At 43.1% G+C, this 6,380-nt stretch overlaps 1 pseudogene; it reads left to right on the forward strand.

Moving 5' to 3' along the window:
* The first annotated feature begins 820 nt into the window (after positions 1-820).
* On the forward strand, positions 821-5,379 carry LOC112709649 (phosphatidylinositol N-acetylglucosaminyltransferase subunit A-like; annotated as a pseudogene).
* The last annotated feature ends 1,001 nt before the right edge of the window (positions 5,380-6,380 follow it).

The raw sequence follows: 6,380 nt of genomic DNA on the forward strand, positions 1-6,380 counted from the left end.
ATAATTTCCTACACTTTTTCTAACGCTTCCTTGTTGCCTATGAGCTTGCCTCTTGTGTTCCTTATGTTTGCACACAGAAAATTATTTCTTTGTAAAGAGAGAAGGGAGATGATTAGTATTTGAGAGGAGTGATTTTCTACCTATGGGTGCTCCCCTATTTATATACATTTGGGGATAGGGTGGTTGGGATATTTTAAATTCAAATGGAAGGCGGTTACTTAGATTCCTATCCATAATTCAAAATTCTAAGCCCAGCTTCCAACTGACTTTCGAATTTCAAATTAAATTTTTGTTTCTAGAAGGGGTGGTTGTTACAGTATCAATGTCGTCGGTGCGGTAGGGTGCTACGGCGAAGAAGGAATGCCGGCGCAGCTCGGAGTGCAATGGGGCAGATCAAAGAAAGAGTGTGAGGAAGCAGGCCAGAGAGAGAAAAGGAGCCCTGTGGTTTAGCTTTTCTTTTCCTTTTTCTTTATTCCTAAAATTTGTGAGGCTGACACTTGGATGAAAGTTCCACAGCAAATATACAAGTAGGAGAGGAGATAAAGTTAAACACCCTCATTTTTCACCCTAGATCTCCGCAGCCTCACCTTCTTCCTCTGCCTCCAACCGCTACTTCTCTTCTCTTCTAAGATTCCCTGCGTCTCCGCCGGCGCCAGCCACTAGTTTGCCACCGTTCATCGATGGTGCATTCGACTTCGCGTTCTCTGCAAGTCTCGACGAGGCGCTGTTCCCGGCGAGATTCGCTAGAGAGATGGATCACCGTGTCAGGTCTGGTGGCTTCTGTGTTTATTCGCTATCAAGGCCTAAATGAAATAAATTATATCCCCCATTGGATGAAAATCTCTATGATTGGGTTGGGTCTGGGAGACACTTCACTCACAATCTTATTTCTTATTCATCTTCTCTTTTCTTCACATGTGTTTTGTTTCTCTAATTCTTCCAATCAAATTTTAGTCTCAGGCGTCTTCTCCAATAATCCCAACGAACGAGTGTCAAGACTGGCCTCGCAGGTTAATCAATGGATAAAAAAAAGCACAGAATCATGATGGTCTCTGATTTTTCTATCCCAACTTTAGTGGCGTCGAGAACCACATCTATTATCTCTCTCAGTGCTTACTCAAGCCAGGCCACAAGGTCATAATCACATTCTCTATAATTCAATCAATTTGTTAGTTAATGATTTTCTGCTTATGCTGTTAATTTCTTTTTCGTAATTTCTATGAATGAAAAGAAAAATATATGATACAACTATTATCGAATTTAGGTAGTGGTTGTAACTCATGCATATGGAAACCGATCTGGGGTTAGATACATGACTGGTGGTTTGAAAGTTTACTATGTTCCGTGGAGGTCTTTCGTTATGCAAAATTCATTCCCAACCCTATTCCCTCACTCCCCATTATTAGAACCATTCTCATTCGAGAAAGAATCACTATTGTCCATGGACATCAAGCATTTTCCACTCTCTGTCATGAAGCTCTCATGCATTCTAGAACCATGGGGTACAGGGTTGTATTCACGGATCATTCTCTCTGTGGATTTTCGGATGCTGGAAACATACATATGAACAAGGTCTTGCAGTTTACATTGGCTGATGTGGGTCAGGCCATATGTGTTTCGCCTACGAGCAAGGAGAATACAGTGCTGTGGTCGGGGCTACCCCCGGAGAAGATTTATGTTATACCTAATGCTGTGGACATTGCAATGTTCAAGCCAGCGGTGGTGCAGCCGAGCCGCTCGGAGATTGTTATTGTTGTTATTAGCCGGTTGGTTTATCGCAAGGGAGCAGATTTGCTTGTTGAAGTCATTCCGGATGTATGCCGTCTGCATCCCAATGTGAGTAGATGATTGAAAAAAAAGGAAAAATATTTTTGGTTTTTCTTGCATGACTTATTTTGAGTGTAATTCCATGCTAAGGTCCCTTGTGGGAATGGTTTGACCTTTCTCTGCCGTACTTCAAATTGCAATGTTTTTTGTTTGGTTCAATTTCTCTATGGTTCTTGCCCTATTGCTCTGTATAAGTTATATTGCTTTTGTGTAAAAGTCTAAATGCTACTTTTCAAAGCTGTAGTGGGATGTTAAATATGTGAAGTACCTATAGAACCTCTTTGAGAGGCCACAGCATTCCCAAGGAGTTTGCACATTGCTTTCTGATGATAATTGGAATTTTAGGTTCGTTTCATTGTTGGAGGTGATGGACCTAAGCGTGTGTGGTTGGAGGAGATGAGAGAAAAACATTCACTTCAAGATCGAGTTGAAATGTTGGGAGTTGTGCCACATGCACAAGTCCGATCTGTTCTAATATCAGGACACATCTTCTTAAACAGGTTCAGCTTCCTTATATTTTCCTCCTTTTAAGCCCCAAGCCCTAAGCCCCAAGTCCCAAGCCCCAAGCTCCAAGACCCAAGCCCCAAAACCCCAAAGCCCCAACCCCTAACCCCAAGCCCCAAGCCCTAAGCCCCTAAACCCCTAAACCCTAAACCCCTAAATCCCTAACCATAAACCCTAAACCCTAAAACCTAAAACCCTAAAATCCTAAACCCCTAAACCCATAAAACACCTAAAACCCCTAACCCCTAAAACCCCAAAACCCTAAACCCTAACCCCTAAACCCTAACCCCTAAAACCCTAACCCCCTAAACCCTAACCCATAACACCTAAACCCCTAAACCCATAAACCCCTAAACCCCTAAACCCTAAACCCTAAACCCTAAATCCTAAAACCTAAACCCTAAACCTCTAAGCCCTTAAGCCCCTAAGCCCCTAAGCCCATAGACCCATAGACCCTAGACCCTAGACCCTAGACCCTAGACCTTAGACTCTAGACCCTAGACCCTAGGACCCTAGGACCCTAGACCCTAGACCCTAGACATTAGACCTTATACCCTAAACCCGAGACCTTTGAGATAAGGAGGGGGCGCAATACCGTGTGAGCTATGGCTCATTGGCAGCAATTTATGAATTTATATAGAACGGCAACCAAAAAAAAAACACCGAACATAAAAATCTGAGTTCACTATTGAAACCCATCAATAAAAGCCAACATGTCAAATGAAAAGCCCAACAGTTTCAACAAAAACAAAAAAAATATGAAAAATTAAATCAAACAACACAAAAAGAGAAGTGAAAAAAGGAATAAACCAAGGAATCAATCAAAATAGAATGCTCACCAGCCTGAGAAGGCAACTGAGTTTGCTGCTTCTGCTGCTGAGCCGCCGCAACTGAACCCTTCTCGGGTGGAGACGCCGGTGCCGCCGCAGCGATTTTCTGTGAAGGGTCCTCGGCGTCGTCATCCAACAAATGGAAAGTGTTCGCTGTTGCCATTTTTGGAAAGCCGGCGCGACAGGAAGTGCGACGAAGCAAACCAGAGAGAAAAGTGTCAATGTCGTCGGTGCGGTAGGGTGCTACGGCGAAGAAGGAATGCCGGCGCAGCTCGGAGTGCAACGGGGCAGATCAAAGAAAGAGTGGGAGGAAGCAGGCCAGAGAGAGAAAAGGAGCCCTGTGGTTTAGCTTTTCTTTTACTTTTTCTTTATTCCTAAAATTTGTGAGGCTGACACTTGGATGAAAGTTCCACAGCAAATATACAAGTAGGAGAGGAGATTAAGTTAAACACCCTCATTTTTCACCCTAGATCTCCGCAGCCTCACCTTTTTCCTCTGCCTCCAACCGCTGCTTGTCCTCTCTTCTAAGATTCCCTGCGTCTCCGCTGGCGCCAGCCACTAGTTCGCCGCCGTTCATCGATGGTGCGTTCGACTTTGCGTTCTCCGCAAGTCTCGAAGAGGCGTTGTTCCCGACGAGATTCGCTAGAGAGATGGATCGCTATGTCAGGTCTAGTGGCTTGTGTGTTTATTCGCTAGCAAGGCCCAAATGAAATAAATTATATCCCCCATTGGATGAAAATCTCTGTGATTGGGTTGTGTCTGGGAGACACTTCACTCACAATCTTATTTCTTATTTATCTTCTCTTCTCTTCACGTGTGTTTTGTTTCTCTAATTCTTCCAATCAAATTTTAGTCTCAGGCGTCTTCTCCAATAATCCCAACGAACGAGTGTCAAGACTGGCCTAGCAGGTTAATCAATGGATAGAAAAAAGCACAGAATCATGATGGTCTCTGATTTTTTCTATCCCAACTTTGGTGGTGTCGAGAACCACATCTATTATCTCTCTCAGTGCTTACTAAAGTCAGGCCACAAGGTCATAATCACATTCTCTATAATTCAATCAATTTGTTAGTTAATGATTTTCTGCTTATGCTGTTAATTTCTTTTACATAATTTCTATGAATTAAAAGAAAAATATATGATACAACTATTATCGAATTCAGGTAGTGGTTGTAACTCATGCATATGGAAACTGATCTGGGGTTAGATACATGACTGGTGGTTTGAAAGTTTACTATGTTCCGTGGAGGCCTTTTGTTATGCAGAATTCATTCCCAACCCTATTTCCCTCACTCCCCATTATTAGAACCATTCTCATTCAAGAAAGAATCACTATTGTCCATGGACATCAAGCATTTTCCACTCTCTGTCATGAAGCTCTCATGCATTCTAGAACCATGGGGTACAAGGTTGTATTCACGAATCATTCTCTCTATGGATTTTCGGATGCAGGATGCATACATATGAACAAGGTCTTGCAGTTTACATTGGCTGATGTGAGTCAGGCCATATGTGTTTCGCATACGAGCAAGGAGAATACAGTGCTGCGATCGGGACTGCCCCGGAGAAGGTTTTTGTTATACCTAATACTGTGGACACTGCAATGTTCAAGCCAATGGTGGTGCAGCCGAGCCGCTCAGAGATTGTTATTGTTGTTATTAGCCGGTTGGTTTATCACAAGGGAGCAGATTTACTTGTTGAAGTCATTCAAGATGTATTCCGTCTGCATCCCAATGTGAGTAGATGATTAAAAAAAAAGGAAAAATATTTTTGGTTTTTCTTGCATGACATATTTTGAGTGTAATTCCATGCTAAGGTCCCTTGTAGGAATGGTTTGACCTTTCTCTGCCGTACTTCAAATTGCAATGCTTTTGTTTGGTTCAATTTCTCTATGGTTTTTGCCCTATTGCTCTGTATAAGTTATATTGCTTTTGTGTAAAAGTCTAAATGCTGCTTTTCAAAGCTGTAGTGGGATGTTAAATATGTGAAGTACCTATAGAACCTCTTTGAGAGGCCACAGCATTCCCAAGGAGTTTGCACATTGCTTTCTAATGATAATTGGAATTGTAGGTTCGTTTCATTGTTGGAGGTGATGGACCTAAGCGTGTGTGGTTGGAGGAGATGAGAGAAAAACATTCTCTTCAAGATCGAGTTAAAATGTTGGAAGCTGTGCCACATGCAGAAGTCTGATCTGTTCTAATATCAGGACACATCTTCTTAAACAGGTTCAGTTTCGTTATATTTTCCTCCTTTTAAACCCCAAGCCCCAAGCCCAAGCCCCAAAGCCCCAACCCCTAACCCCTAACCCCAATCCCTTAGCCCCAAGCCACAAGCCCCAAGCACCAAGCCCCAAGCCCCAAGCCCTAAGCCCATAAACCCTAAATCCTAAACCCTAAACCCCTAAACCCCTAACCCCAAACCACTAAACCCTAAAACCCTAAACCCCTAAAGCCATAAAACCCCTAAAACCCATAAACCCCTAAAACCCTAAAACCCCAAAAACCCTAAACCCTAACCCCCTAACCCCATAAACCATAACCCCAAAAACCCTAACCCCCTAAACCCAAACCCCTAAACCCTAAACCCTAAACCCTAAACCCTAAATCCTAAACCCCTAAGCTCCTAAGCCCCTAAGCCCCTAAGCCTATAGACCCATAGACCCATAGACCCATAGACCCTAGACCCTAGACTCTAAACCCTATAACATAGACCCTAGACCCTAGACCCTAGGACCCTAAGACCCTAGACCCTAGACCCTAGACCCTAAACCCGAGACCTTTGAGATAGGGAGGGGGCGGAATGCCGTGTTAGCTATGACTCATTGGCGCAATTTATGAATTTATATAGAACGACAACAAAAAAAAAACATTGAACGTATAAATCTGAGTTCACTATTGAAACCCATCAATAAAAGCCAACATGTCAAATGAAAAGCCCAACAGTTTCAACAAAAACAAAAAAATATGAAAAATTAAATCAAACAACACAAAAAGAGAAGTGAAAAAAGGAATAAATCAATGAATCAATCAAAATAGAATGCTCACCAGCCTAAGAAGGCAACTGAGTTTGCTGCTTCTGCTGCTGAGCCCCCGCAGCTGAACCCTTCTCGGGTGGAGACGCTGGTGCCGCCGCGGTGATTTTCTGTGAATGGTCCTCGGCATCGTCATCTAACAAATGGAAAGTGTTCGCCGTCGCCATTTTCGGAAAGCCAGTGCGAC

The sequence above is a fragment of the Arachis hypogaea genome, chromosome 9 (genome assembly GCF_003086295.3).
Source record: "Arachis hypogaea cultivar Tifrunner chromosome 9, arahy.Tifrunner.gnm2.J5K5, whole genome shotgun sequence".
Taxonomy (NCBI): domain Eukaryota; kingdom Viridiplantae; phylum Streptophyta; class Magnoliopsida; order Fabales; family Fabaceae; genus Arachis; species Arachis hypogaea.